Source organism: Mauremys mutica, chromosome 2 (genome assembly GCF_020497125.1).
Source record: "Mauremys mutica isolate MM-2020 ecotype Southern chromosome 2, ASM2049712v1, whole genome shotgun sequence".
NCBI classification, from domain to species: Eukaryota; Metazoa; Chordata; order Testudines; family Geoemydidae; genus Mauremys; species Mauremys mutica.
In genome coordinates, this window is record NC_059073.1 from 40287443 (window position 1) to 40303417 (window position 15975).

General features: G+C 43.4%; 1 long non-coding RNA gene across 2 annotated transcripts in view; it reads right to left on the bottom strand.

Moving 5' to 3' along the window:
• Nucleotides 1-9107: 9107 nt before the first annotated feature.
• The window catches only part of LOC123363877, a 37150-nt gene continuing 30282 nt past the window's right edge, over nt 9108-15975 (bottom strand). For both annotated transcript variants that reach the window (XR_006576925.1, XR_006576926.1), the window contains exon 4: nt 9108-10054. This is a non-coding gene — a long non-coding RNA (uncharacterized LOC123363877). The remainder of the gene's footprint in view (nt 10055-15975) is intronic.

A 15975-nucleotide genomic window follows, 5' to 3' on the forward strand; every position in this document is an offset into this window, starting at 1 on the left:
ATTGGGTCCCCTAGGACTGTGGGTGATGAGGCTGTCCAGGCACAGCTATAGACCAGCTGTAGAAATGTGGACATCTACGAACAGATTGGACAGGGGATGCAGGTGAAGGGGTATGACAGGGATCAACCAGCCCCTGCTTAACAATCTGTCTTCAAAGAAATCCTCATGTCCCCCATTGTTACAGGTCTTCCTGCAGGTCTGCAAATACCAAAGGATCATTCATCCTGTGTTTGCAACATTCATGAGAATAGTGCAGAGCTGTGAGGGCTCTGTGCTTCTGTAAAACAGCTGACAGTGAAGCTGTGTGGCTTGGTGGGATTTAAGAAAAAGTGTGAAAATGATGGGATATGGATGGGATGGAGAAAAGGGCATGCTGAAACTTAACCCCTAGCTCCCAGAGATCTCTGGGCAAATCATTTCTATCCCACAACATATTGCAACAACTGCCCAGAAGGCTTTGTGCTGGACAACGGCATGTGATGCACTGGTATACTTACCCACGGTGCACTGCACTTTGTATTGCCAGAAGTACTCCTGGTGAGTTCATGCAATGCCAATTCAAGCAGCCAAATATGCACACACACGAGCGATACAATACTTCAGGCCAATATAATTTGCATTGACCAAAGTTGTAGTGTACACAGGGCCTCAACTGTAATAAACGTAAAGCTCCACACCCAGAGGAACTAAGCAGCACAGCTATAACAACAAGTATGGGGGAGAGGGATTCAGCTAAGTAGTCACACTCATCATGTTATAATGAATTTCTTTTCATTTATCTCATTAAATATTTTTCGTCTCAATAATACTTCTTAATGTAACCAGCTTTATAGCTACAGGAGACAAGGTAAGGGACTGGATCGGGGAAGCTGGGAGGGGAGATGTCCATGAGTAGATCTTTAGCTTAAGACATGGCCTGCAGTGACTGTTTGCTATCCATTGCATACCTGTATATTAATAAACTGAGTTAGTAGGAAAATGCATATGTTAAGGCATTAACAAGTGACGGTTTGAACCACATTTAACAAAGAACTTACTGTGCACTTGAAACACTATGGGGATTTGTCCCCTTTGTTCACTGTGAACTGGAAGCTTTGTAGGCAAAGCACTACTGGGAATTAGAGCCTATTAGAAGTGTTTACACAGCTTGGAAAAACAGCTGCAATTCACCAAAGAATGTAGGCCACACTTACAAGATGGAGGACTCTGTTCTAAAAAGCAGTGACTCTGAGAAAGATTAGGGGGTCATGGTGGACAATTAGCTGAACATGAGCTCCCAGTGCAACACTGTAGTCAAAAGGGCTAACTGGATTCTTGGATACACAAACAGAGGAATCTCGAATAGGAGTAGAGAGGTTATTTTACCTATGTATCTGGCACTGGTACGACCATTGCTGGAATACTGTGTCCAGTTCTGGTGATCACAATTCAATCAGGATGTTGATAAATTGAGAGAGTTCAGAGAAGAGCCATGAGAATGATTAAAAGGTTAGAAAACATGTGTTATATAGTGAAAGACTCAAATAGCTCAATCTATTTAGTTTAACAAAGAGAAGGTTAAGGGGTGATTTAATCACAATCTGTAAGTACCTATAGGGGGAACAAGCATTTGATAATTGGCTCTTCAATCTCGCAGACAAAGGTATAACATGATCCAAAGGCTGGAAGATGAAGCTAGACAAATTCTGACTGGCATAAATTTTCAACAGTGAGAGTAGGTAGTTAACCACTGGAACAATTTACCAAGGGATTCTACATCACTGGCAATTTTTAAATCAAGACTGCATATTTTTCAAAAAGATTGCTGCAAGGGAGGTTTAGGTTGGTCATTAGGAAAAGCTTTCTAACTGTCAGGGTGGCTAAGCACTGGAATAAATTGGCTAGGGAGGTTGTGGAATCTCCATCATTGGAGATTTTTAAGATCAGGTTAGACAAACACCTGTCAGGGACGGTCTAAGTCAGAGGTGGGCAAACTACGGCCCGTGAGCCACATCTAGCCAACTGGAACATCCTGCCTGGCCCTTGAGCTCCCGGCCAGGAAGGCTAGCCCCCAGACCCTCCCCTGCTGTCCCTCCTCCCTCGTGGTCATGCCGCTGCGCGGGCAGCGCTCTGGGCGGCGGAGCGGCGCGCTCCTGCCAAGCAGAGTGGCAGCGTGTCTAGCTCTGGCCAGGTGGCACAGCTGCCAGACATGCTGCTCTGAACAGCATGGTAAGGGGGCCGGGGCCCGGGCCGGGGGGTTGGATAAGGGGTGGAGGTTCTGGGAGGGCAGTCAGGGGACGGGGAACAGGGGGGTTGGATAGGCGTGTGGGTCCCAGGGAGCCTGTCAGGGGGTGGGGTGTGGATAGGGGTCAGGGGACAGGGAGCAAGTGGTGTTGGATGGGTGTGGGGTCCCAGGGAGAGTGGTTGGGGGGGGGTCCCAGGAGGGGGTGGTCAGGGGACAAGGAACAGTGGGGGTTGGATGGGTCAGGGTTTCTGAGGGGGGCAGTCAGGTGGTGGGAAGTGGGAGGGGGAGGATAGGGAGTGGGGGCCAGGCTGTTTGGGGAGGCACAGCCTTCCCTATTCGGCCCTCCATACAATTTTGCAACCCCAATGTGGTCCTCGGGCCAAAAAGTTTGCCCACACCTGGTCTAAGTAATACTTAGCCTTGCCATGAGTGCAGGGGACTGGACTAGATGACCTCTTGAGGTCCCTTCCAGTCCTATGATTCAAGCAGAAATTATTTCAGGTAATTTCTATGGCCTGTGTAATACAGGAGGTCAGCTTAGATAATCACAATGGTCCCTTTTGGTCTTGGAATCTATGATTCTATGAATTACATAAATAATAACATAATTTACATTGGGAATTCAGGCTACATGGTTTATTGTAGGAATCTATTGCCATGGGTGGATACCAATTATTGGTGTGAAAGTGGAGGACAGTTTCACTAACTGATAGTCATTTACAGTGAATTATGAACAATCTAATGGCCATAAATTCTCCTAGGACTGACAGAAAGAACTTGTAGCAGCACTTCTGTGTCATATAAGTTGTACAAATGCAGAAAGGATGTCAGTTCATGAGCATGGGTAGCTATAACATGGATGGTAACTTTCATGGTAACACAGATCCACTTTTTACTATATGATATAGGCGGAGTAGATTGATTCGGACTACTTAATCTTGAGCAAATTGTCTTACGCTCCAAGCGCAGGCTATTTGTTCACCTCAGGAATGTATGTCTTGTTCCACCTATTTTTTCAAACACAGGAAACACAGGCATTTTGGCTGACAAATGGGAAATCTCATTCTCCTTTCGTCACTGACTTACCTTGTGTATCTCTTGCAGTATCTGAGAGCAGCAAAGAAGTACGGGATCTTGCTCCAAATCTACACCTGTTATATTTTGAAGGGGAATGACTGGATCAGCTTTCAAGCACCCACTTCCAAAAAGCTGTATATTTGGGACCATGGTGTTTTTGCCACTATGTCTTGCTAATCTTCTCTGTGTGCTCCTGGCCATGCCTTCCCATTGCACCTGGCCTGGACCTGATCTGATATAAATGGAGACTTGTTCAATTTAATTCACTCTGTTTTATTATAGAGGTGGGTCTGAACCAAAACAAACAAACAAACAAAACCACAGGTCCACATACTCCAAACTCTGTGAAAGTTTGGATTCAGATTCTACCGAAGTGGTGCAGGCCCAGTTCCACCTCTGCTTTACTAGATTTAATTGGAAGTTACAGTTCACATGTCTAACTTGCTTAGAGTCCCAGTCAAACCACTGAATTTCCTACAAAAACCAGCAGCTCTAAAGTTAGAAACAGAAGAGACAGTGTGTCTTACAGTAACAAATCAAGTAATAAATCAAATGAGAAATTCCAGATCAGTACTGAATCAATAGTCCACATCAGCCGGATGGCCTCTTCTATAGACAGATAAAGAGTTTCCTGCTTAGCTATCTTTGAAATGTATACTTCTCATACGTGGGAGGCACTGTGTTCTACTGAAGTGACCGTGGGAGAGAAGCCAGAAACTTCTGAGTCCTAATTGCACTTCTGATACTGACTTGTTCTGTAGCCTTGAGCAGATCACTTGACATCTTTGTCTCAGTTTCAACTTCTCTAAAATGGAAATATCAATACCTACTGCACCCTTATGAAGTAGGTATTATTGATATTTCCATTTTAGAGAAGAGGTTAATGGAAATGGTTAATGTTTGAATAGTGGTGCTTGGAAGATGTCAAACATTATATCAGTGCTAATCAGTATATCTGGTCTGCCTACATAGTGAGCAAACTCAAGGACAGCTGCTAGCATAATATTGTCTATTTCTGCACAAAATGAAACATAAATCATGTTCTCTGTCCTCAAGTTTTCCGTCCAATATTTGTTGCTTCACAGTCTGAAGTACTTAGTAATAAGAAACACATTTCTATCCTACTTTATTTTATTTTCTGAACAGTATTCTATGTAGAAAAGTGAAGAAACATGACTGAATCTTAATTTTTAAAAAAATCACTTGTGTTACATTCTCCCGGGATCATCTATAGTAAAATGTAATACGTTTCTCAATATGTGACCTAATTATAATTGTCCTTTTAAGTTTTGTTTCCCATAAGAGCTCAATGTCTATGGTTAAAAATAACATTTGAAACTGCTCCAAGTTTCAATGCAACTTTTTCAATATCATTCAAATTTACCATCTATTTTAAATTTGTTTTAATTTTTCCTCCCTAACTTACAAAAGGCGTTAGTTTTATTCTACCACACATCTCCTAGAAATTATATGAGCAGATAAACTAGAGGAGCTAAATAAAATGAAATTACATTACATTTATTTATTTCGTGGTCTCAGGATGCTACAGTTACTATTGTAGTAGCAGCTATAGGAGCCCTCAGGCTGGTTCTATAGCTGAGTGGGTGCCAGGTTCTGGGTTCTATTCCTAGCTCTCCTACAAGCCTTTTTTTGTATTACCTTGTGTAAGTCACTTAATGCCTTTGAGCCAGATCCTCAGTGAACAGCTAATGGGAATTAGGCACCTAAATACCTTTGAGGATCTGGCCTTTGTGTCTCAGTTTCCCCACCTGTAGCTGAAGGACAATAATAATATTTACTTACCTGACTAAGCCACTGTGAGGCTAAATTCATTACTGTTTGCCAAGTGCTTTGAGATCAGATGGAACATGTTTGAGAAGTACAAAGAACTATTATGCCTGGTCATGTTTAGTTCTTAGCTAAAACAATAACTTAACTTTTACATATGGCCCTTTCCTTCTGACAGAGACTAACTGAAAAGAAACCCAATTTTCAACATGGGTAACTAAACAGGATCCTGATCAGCCCTTCACTATGGAAATGTTAGTTTTATGCATCAAAGAGCCAACATGAACAGGTAAATAGGAAAGCTGGACATCACACTAAATATTTGAAAATCAGACCGTTTGTATGGCTCACTCACCCACCCACCACTGTGGAAATCTCAACACCTCATTCTAAAGCTTTGTAAGTGGTATTAAATGGCCACCTTCATGGATACTGAGTAAATGCCATTTTCATGGTTTACTAATCTATGAGGTGAAGGGAAGATACAATTCCACTTTAAATCTAAACAAGAAACCCAATTTATAATTGTCTAGCTATGCTGCTGGGAGGGTCTGAAAGACTTAATTGCCAGAGTATACAAAGGGGACTTACTGGGAAAAATAGATCTGAGCAAGTCTTAAAGTGGTTTCAAAGACATGCCATGCTTGCCATTGCCTAACAATGGAATTTCACTACTTTGTAAAGAAAGCTAAAGGCTTGAGCAGCTTATTTAAATATATTTATAATGCCAGTGGGGCAGAGAGGTGCTTTTAAACAGGAGAGAGTAGATCCAGAGTGGATACTTAGGTAACATAGTCTGATTTGACTAGCTGTAAAGCGCTGAGTGACTATCTCAGCACACTGTGGGGTTAATCAGGCCCAGAACCAGCGCAGCGACACAGCAGAGTTTGAGATACGGCTGATGTCACTCTGGCAAATGACAGTGTTTAATAGTCTAGAGGGAAAACAAAAATAAAAGCATGCGATTTACAATAATGACAACCCCATGTGTTCAAAAATCATGAATCAGGCTCCCCAAAATCATGAGACTTCACAATACTACTGAGACAGTTAGTGACTCTGGATTTACTTCCACTCTGAAATGCTCAAAACCCATATTACCAGTGCACATGCACCTATCCCATGCATGTGCATTATGCACCATTGCAAATAACACTCTGCCCTGAAAAAAGCATGACGCTTATTGGAAAAAACCTTGGAGTGGGGCCAGAGTGGATACTGCACTCTTTAGCCAAAACTTCCAAAAGTGACTGGTGATTTTGGGTGCCTAACTTATTATTACACCTTGAAGAGGCCTGATTTCCAGAGGGTAGTTGCTCTAAAATATCAGGCCCCTTTAAGGTGCCAAAATTGCTAGTCATTTTTGAAAATCTTGGCCTCTGTTTGCAGAGTGGAGAGTACTATTTCAGACTCAGCCCTGTCACCACCTGCTCACTGGTGATCCGCTGACCTCAGAACAAGGCTTCTTCTTTTTGGCTGGATCTGAGAACCTACATGACTTCCTGCATTTGCAACATGCCTGCCAGAGGAAGGCACAGAAAAGCCTACTGCATGTGGAAGAGAGCTCAGAGGAGAGGGCTAAAAAGTTGGAGCTCTCCAACAAGGATGTGAAAAGTCTGAGGGAATAAAGACACAAATACTGTGTAGGAAAATCTGTCCCTAATGGATGAAAATATTCTTACTCTTGTGCTGTGATGAGATCCAGTGGAGTTAGGTGACAAGGCAGATATCTGGAGTAAAGGAGGTGATCTCAGCTTCAGTTAATCAGTTTTTGACTTTGGATAAGATATTGAACTAAGGCTCCTTCTACCTGTCTCTAATGAATATCTAGATGGAAGTTAAAGATCTCCTGGCACTTTTTAAAAAGAGCTGAGGATAACCCCAAGGGTTCTGGACAGCATATCTTCTTTCAGTAAAACTTTTTCAAATATCCCAGGGGCTGTGTATGTTGTAATGGAGCACATAATGCTCACCATGTTTTTATATCACTACACTACTACTTCCAGTGTCTGCCTGTTTATTGTAAGATTGTTTGGAATACCATGTATAGAAAAGGTATTATTTAAATCCAAATTTGACTCTGTTTTGGAATCATGTGAACGCATGGTGGTGTTTTGCTGCAAACTGAGAACGTCAAGTTCTCAGGGGGTATTGCATGGTCCCTTGCTTCACTGCTGAGTAGTGTGCATCTTGGGATTGTTTTCACTGTGAATTGTGGGAAGCCAGGTGGGTTCAAATGTTTTTAAAAGCTTTCATGTTTCTGTTGTATCCAACGGTGCTTCCTTTCTGGGCAGGCTCATGCCATTTTCAAATTGCTGTCTGCCAGCACGGACCCTACAATGCCCTGCTCCACTATGGTGATAAGCATGAATATGCAGAGGCTGCTTGAGCTGTATTACAGCAGTCAAAGCCGGAAAACTTCAGCATTGGATTTCTCCTGTTAGACCACCAAATGGATGATGCTGGCGTAGGAGAACATTCTACAGCAGCAGTGCAGCTCCTCCAGCAGCATGGGATATTCTGCATTGGTAGCAGCAGGACAAGGAGGAAGAACAGGACAATGCTGAGCTCTTGGAACAAGAGGACTGGTTCCTGGCTCACCTACACAGCATTCAGCACCATTTCTGGGCCCAGGAAACCTGCATGGAGTGGTGAGAGAGGATTGTTCTGAAGACCTTGGACAACCAGCAGTGGTGAAAGAACTTCAGGACAGGAAGGGCTACCTTGTTTGAGATCGATGCAGGACTGACTTAGGAGTTTCAGCAACAGTGTCCTAACATGTGGTGCCCAATACCCATGGAGAAAAAGGTCACCATTGCATCAAGAAACTGGCTACCCCAACCTGCTGCCAGTCTGTAGTCAATGAATTTGACATGGGGAGATCAACTTTTGGGGCCATTCCATTCTCATGCAGGTCAGCTAAGCCATTGGTAAGGTACTGTTAAACTGGCTCATAAAGCTGGGTAATGTTCAGAAGATTGATGGCTTTGCACATATGGGGTTCCCAAACTGTACTTGGGCTACTGATGGAATCCACATACCTATCACTGCCCCCCTTATCCTCACTCCCCACTGCTTCCCTGCCAGGGCACAGAATTTATAAACAGAAAAGGGTATTTTGCCTTGGTGCTTCGTGAACTGGTTGACCATCACGGGGGAAGGGATGGGGACAGAGTGTGGTTTACAGACATAAATACAGGGTGGTCTGCAAGGGTCCTCGATGTTAGGATCTTTTGGAACTCGTTTCTATTTAAATTAATGGAGAAAGAATGGTTGCCCCCAAAGACTACTGTGGACATTAATGGTGTGGAGCTTGTTCCAATTATTCTGGGACACCCAGCTTATTCTCTCATGCCCTAGCTAATGAAGCCATATACAGGTTGCTTGGGCAGAAGGAACAAACTATTTAACTATTGCCTGAGCAGTTGCAGAATGATGGTCAAGTGTGAATTTGGCACTGTTTATGGAATGGGATGGAAGTGTCACAAAAAAAAACATTCTGACCATTATAACTGCACGTTGCATTCTGCAGAATATTTGTGAGAGTAAAGGAGAAAGCCTTATGGATGGGTGGGAAGCAGAGGTGCAGAGACTTGCTCAGTGGTTTGAGCAGCCAGATAGGCGTCCCATAGAAAACGCTAACACCTGGGGGAATGCTGTCACGGAAGCCTATTGTTCATATTTTGAATCTCATGCCTGAACATGTTAGACTGTGGAGTGGAATGTTGGGATAGATACATTGTGAGCACTGATGTAGTATGTATGAGTGATGGAAATGGAACATTCCCCATGTACTTTTGTGAAACTCTATGAATTATGTCAGCTTTATTTAAAGAAATTTCTCAGTTAGAGCCAACAATGACACATAACTGATGCTTTGTAAATGGTTTTTATTATGACAGAATAATAAAAAACCCCAAATAAAGGTTTGATGGAACCAACTAACCAACTATAAACCAACCTTTAATTAAAACAACAGCACAAACAAAACAGAAAGTGCAACAGTAAGAACGCTGCAAATAGAACAATTATTTTTGGTGGGGGGAGTGGCTAAATTTACAGGTACGTATACAACTTCCCTCTAGTGCATGTGGGATCTGGGGCTGAGTGCTGTGGCTCAACATTTTCACAGATGTTGCAGGGCTGAAAGGAGCTGTGCTCCCAAATGCCAGTGTTTTTGGTGCCCAGAGATTGGTTCTGAGAGGGAAATGACCACAGGGAGCACTGCTGCAGGGGTTCGGTAGGAAGGAGTTGCTGCTGGTCCCAGCATCCAGTATTGTCCAGGGGCTGAAGGAGTTGGCTGGGTCCCAGATTATGGGACTGCAGGGCTGAGCAGAAGAATGTTTTGGAGGAGAGCATTATGCCTCAGGATAACGTCTATGAGTTGCCTCTGCGTCTCCCTTTTTTCATGCTCTCCTTGGTCATGGCGATGCTGTTTGTGGCCACTGCCATGATCTCCTGGGAGCGCTGCATTTCTTTCTCCTTCTGGGTCCTCATGTACAGCCTCCAACTTCCAGTCAGTCTGCTTTTCTTCTGGGACTCTGCCATGAGTTCTGAAAACATCTCATCCCAAGTCTTCCTTTTTCATCCCCTCAGGCCCGTCTCTCAGCAGTTCGTAGAGGCACTTGTTGGTCTGGCCACTGCAGCCCTATGGCTGTGGGAGTTTGGAAAAAAATAGCATTTTTCATATGTATATGTGATTATCTCCCTGAGACGCTTACCATCTCTGAGATTCCCCCAAGAATGGGAAGTGGTCTCTGTCTTACGCTGAGGCAGGTGACTAGGAGGCAGAGAATGGTTGAAGGCAAAGGGCAGACCATCAAGAGAGGCTGTGAGTTTATTCACCAGGATGGTCCCCCCAGTAGTGCTGCTGAAGTGGGAGGGGCTTGTAAGCTACATCAGGAACGATGGGCTATTCCATCAAAAAAGAACAATTCCTCAGTCTTAAGCTCCGCTATATCTCCCCTGCAAACACAGAAAAAGTGCGGAGAAAAACAGATAAGGTCCTGCAGTGATTGTCAGCTACAGTGTATGGTGCAGTGCATCTGTACCTCAGCAGGGAGCAGTATTGTTTGTGCCTTTACTGGACATGCAATGTTAATTTACACCTCATGCAAGCTCTGAGCACTAACCAAACTTTTCCTCTAATCACAGTAACCCCTGTCTCAATAAGCTGTTGAATTTTGCACAAATTAATGCTTTTGTTATTCAAATCTGCCACTGGAGGGAGGACGGGCTAGAGCAGGGGTTCTCAAACTGGGGGTTGGGACTCCTCAGGGGGTCATGAGTTATTACATGGGGGGTCGCGAGCTGTCAGCCTCCACCCCAAACCCCACTTTGCCTCTAGCATTTGTAATGGTGTTAAATATATAAAAAAGTGTTTTAATTTATAATGAGGGTTGCACTCAGAGGCTTGCTATGTGAAAGGGGTCACCAGTACAAAAGTTTGAGAACCACTGGGCTAAGGATGCAGGTGTGCCTGCTGAGGGCTGCCATTTTGAGACAGCCAAAAGGGGATAGGGGTATTTCACTATTCAAGACAGATGAGGAACAGGAAAATAGGCAGATGGGCAAGTGCGCTCCATGCTGTAGCCCTCTAAAACAGCAAATAGCTGTGGTTTGAGTATATCACAGAGGCCAATTGCCATGTGGAGCAGCCAGCATTCTGGAAACAGGCATGGGAGGGGCTGAATGGACAGCGTGGGCCAAGGAAGGCAGGGGCTGGATACTCCAAAGGGCTCCTATTTCACGTCCATCTACAATGGCTGTGGTCATGGGGCTCCCAGAACCCAAGCCAGAATGGCAGCATAGCACAATAGTAATACATTGTAAAGATAGGTAATTACATGCTGAAGCTACCCTCACAATATCTGCCTCTTCAGTCCCATCCAGGGTTTCTGGCTGGGACTTGGGCTCAGCTGATGCAGGGCAGCAATTGGGTTTGTGATAAACTCAGGATAGACAGCTACAAGGGAGGGGTAGAAACCAGTCTCAGAGGGTTAAAAGACCCTCCTCCCTATCAACTGGGGGGTAACTATGGGTCAATCAGGTTCAGCTGAGAAGAGGTTGCCAAGATATCAATTAGAATCAGCTGAGAGGGAGCTACCTGAAGTTAATTAGGATCAGCTGGCTCCAACCAAGGGCAGCCTGAGACCTTTTTAAACCCTCCCCTGGGAAGGAGAAGGGCGGGGGGGGGGGGGGAGCGAGAGAGAGGGGGGGAGCGGGAGCGAGCCCTGCTGCCAGGAGGTGAGGAGCAGCAGCAAGACAGTGAGCCTCACCAGGAGGAGAGGCACTATTCTCTCCCACAAGGGAGAAATATACTATGAAAAGGACTGGTGGAGGAAGGGAACAGACTTCCCCTAGGTCCCAAGGGGGACCAGATTACCCAAGCCTGTCTCACCAGGGCTAAAAGCAGCAGAGGCTGGGGAGACTGAGAAGGTGCTTTGCCACAAGTTCCATTGCAGTAGTGCAGGATTGGGGCTGGTTTTCTAGCTGTCAGGGTCCTGAGTTCCAAAAAGATCCTGGCTCTCAGGGGACAGCTCATCTCCTGCATCCTCCTGCTCATCTTCTGATGCGCTTTGCCGGCTCACCTTGGGGAGGGGCTGGGGGAGTGCAGGCAGCAGGATCTGAATAATGTCTGGGACAGGTTGTGCTATAATTGTGTAGATTCCTGTCAAGACATCTGCTTTGCAATGTCCACAAAGAGGTCTTTATTTCAGTGGCTGGCCACAAGAGCTTCCTGAACAAATGCTTCTCCCCATTGATAAGATCCAGGATCTCAGCATGGCTCCATGCAGCTGCACAAGGCCTGTAGTGGGGCTTCTGGAGTGCTAGAGTGGTTGTACTACAAGAATAGTACACTAGGATCTAGAAGCAAATGGGCAAAATCTTGTTCATCTTGGGAACCTGACACCCAGAGCAGGAAGCTCACACAGGTAAATGGACAGGTCAGTAACGATTGACCTGCAAAGCATTGTGGGATTGCCATTGGAAGCATGCTAAAAGTGGTGCTCAGCAATTGTATCCACACAAACAATAGACCAAACTAATTCAATCTGAAGCAATACCAGTCCACTTTACAGGATGATTCCAGAGCTCACAATAAATGTGAAGTTAGTGGACAGCGATGGATTGCATTGTGTGTTCACAAGCATTTTTAAACTAGATTAACTCAATTTGATCTGGTTTAAACCCCCATCTAGACAAGCCCTAAGTTGCAAACAGAAATATCAGATGTGCATGCACAATTCGGGGACTTGCATGTGCACATACATAATAACTGCATACATAAAATAGGCTCATTCAAGCATTTGCCTATGTCTAATTTTGAAAATCTAGTCCTCGCTGGATTAAACTAAATAGTGTTATGATTATTATGATTTTGCATAGATATATATGCAAAAATTATCATTCTGTATGTGATCCTCATTCTGGTATCAGTTCATTTAGCTGTTATGTTTTCAGGGTATAATATTTTTCCCGTATTGTTCCATGGATCCTTGCATCACAGTCTGCTGTCACCTCTTGCATTTCTTTGTTGACTTTTATAAATCCACATGCACTATTGTCACAGTTTCTCCTCAATAATCTTTAGTAGTAGAGTGTACAACCAGCCCACTCATCATGTGAAATACGTCTTTTCCACACTCTCAGTGCTATGTTTGCCAAGTAACTCCTTCCTGGTTGTGACTGTTTCCATGTTGCGTTATAGAGTTTGGGACAAAGAGTCACTTTGGCTGGCCAGCTGTCTCATCATCAGATACAATGCCAGTCACCCAAAATATCAGCAAATTAGCTACTGTAAAACATCAACTAGCTAAAGTCACCCAGCATACATTGTAGCAATCCGTCTTGATTAGGAAGTACTCATTCCCTGCTAGGTCTTTTCATAAGTAGCTTGCCCTGTGTCGGCCTCCACTGTATAAAGGTTTCTTTTCCTTTAACTGAAGTACATATCCCCTACAGCATATTGCTATTCATCACCTCTCAGAAATGTGTCATTGTTTCTCACAATATTCTGTGAAATCAACTCAGCCAAGTAACACCCATTTACTTGCTAGACCAAATATAGCCCTACTGCGTTTTTTTCTTTTTAATAAGGTAATTTTTTTCTCTGTTTGGGACAATTCCTAGTGCCAAGCCCAAGTGAATGAGCATTAAACAGGGATTTCTTCACACAGGAGTCAGGGGAATGGAATCCTCCCCCTTGGCAAGTTTTGGACCCCCGGCTGCGCCACAGCTGTTACTATAGCCTATATACTGTAGTGGTGGCTGCTGCTCTTGTGCTCCCTCTACAGGGAGACATTGGCCAGTAGTTCTGTGTAGTCACAAACCAGTTAATCAAACGCCACTCCAATCCTGCCTCATCCCTAACCTCCCTTGTACACAAAGACAGCAACTATTGCAAAGTTTGCAAATGATACTAAACTGCTCAAGATAGTTAAGACCAAATCAGACTGTGAAGAACTTCAAAAAGATCTCACAAAACTAAGTGATTGGGCAACAAAATGGCAAATGAAATTTAATGTGGATAAATGTAAAGTAATGCACATTGGAAAAAATAACCCCAACTATACATACAATATAATGGGCGCTAATTTAGCTACAATAAATCAGGAAAAAGATCTTGGAGTCATCGTGGATAGTTCTCTAAAGACCTCCATGCAGTGTCAGTGGCAGTCAAAAAAGCAAACAGAATGTTAGGTATCATTAAAAAAGGGATAGAGAATAAGATGGAGAATATCTTATTGCCCTTATATAAATCCATGGTACGCCCACATCTTGAATACTGTGTACAGATGTAGTCTCCTCATCTCAAAAAAGAAATACTGTCATTAGACAAGGTTCAGAGAAGGGCAACTAAAATGATTAGGGGTTTGGAGAGGGTCCCATATGAGGAAAGATTAAAGAGGCTAGGACTCTTCAGCTTGGAAAAGAGGAGACTAAGGGGGGATATGATAGAGGTATATAAAATCATGAGTGGTGTGGAGAAAGGAATAAGGAAAAGTTATTTACTTGTTCCCATAATATAAGAACTAGGGGCCACCAAATGAAATTAATGGGCAGCAGGTTTAAAACAAATAAAAGGAAGTTCTTCTTCACACAGCACACAGTCAATGTGTGGAACTCCTTGCCTGAGGAGGTTGTGAAGGCTAGGACTATAACAGGATTTAAAAGAGAACTAGATAAATTCAAGGCTAGGACTATAACAGGGTTTAAAAGAGAACTAGATAAAGACCATTAATGGCTATTATCCAAGATGGGTAACAAATGGTGTCCCTAGTCTCTGTTTTTCAGAGATGGGGATGGATGGCAGGAGAGAGATCACTTGATCATCACCTGTTAGGTTCACTCCCTCTGGGGCACCTGGCATTGGTCACTGTCAGCAGACAGGATACTGGTCTGGATGGACCTTTGGTCTGACCCAGTATGGCCGTTCTTATGTTCTTAAGTTTTTATTGCAGTGCAGCACATAGAGGGTGTGGAATTTTCCCACGTTACCTCTTTATAGCCTGTTGACCTTGTGTAGAAGAACAATGATCCATTGCTTTTTGAATTCCATAGACCTGCTGAAGGGGGTCAGAATTTGTTCATCTGTCTGCATTTATGTGACCATTTTGATGCTGTATCCACTCTTTATCCTCCCTACTTTCTTTCCATAAGAGCTCCCATTCAAAGCAGACATGTTCTGTAATGTATTATCCTGTATAACATTCACAGTGATTCAAATTTTCCTCAGCTGCTCACAGCCCTAACCTCAGGTGAATGTTTTATGAGATTTTTGCTACTCAGCTTTACCTTTCAAATAATTTTTTCTATTAAAAAACTAGTGATTTTTGCAGCCGTCATTTCATCACCCATGGATTTTAGCCAGTAAATGCTTTTAATAGCAACATTTCTACTGTTTGGTAAGGCTTGCCAGGCTTTTACAAACCAGAATCGGCATACACACTGAATAACCTTAGTCTCCAGGAGGGTGTTCCCTGCTGGTCATGGCTGAGGTCATGAGCAGACAACTAATGAAGAGAATTAAAGTGATGATTGTCTGCAAGCCACACAGCTAATACACCAGTAGACACTGTCAAGCTTCCAGCAACTTTGAAAAAGTATTTGCCAAAAACAGCTAATCACAGTAAAGTATTACATTTTAAAAGGGATGCATGTATTTTAGTATGCAATTACATTAAAAAAGATCTACTTAACAGTAGAGTATATCTCAGTATTGAAAGTGGGATACCTGAGTTCAAACCTGTACTGGGAATACTAGGACCAGGGCTGGGTGCTATGTAAAGTGACATAGGCCATCAGTGAGAGCAAACCATTCATCCAGCCAAAGAGCACTGCTGGCATTCAGCAAAAATAAATAAATACTGCTGGGTAACAGCAGCTGACAAGGACAGGAAAAAGATAAAACATGACAGTATCACAGATGAGGCTGTATAAAATGCTCACTGCCCTGGGTCAGAATGAAAGAGATGGGAGTTAAACATCACTGCTAATGCCACCGTTCCCACCTCCCCTTTAAATATGGTAGATCCTTTTAACGTTTGCTTGTGCTGTCTCATGACGAATGGAACCCCTACTCCTGAACACTATGAAAGAATAAGGATTGCTGTAAAAGAAAGTGAATCATTTTCCTCCTATTTTTACTTCCTGGAGCTGTTAATTTTCCATGAGGCCATTAAATCAATTTGGCCAAATTCTCCTCAGCTATGTTGGTACATCCCTACATCCCTCTTTGCTCCAACACAGATGAGGAAAATTTCACACGTCTAATATTCATATCCTGCTTTTCAAAAAATGAAGTCCAAAACAAATGATAAACTCCTTTCAATGCCATTTTGTTGTCCATTCAAAGTAACATTTAATAAATTCAGACATTAGGA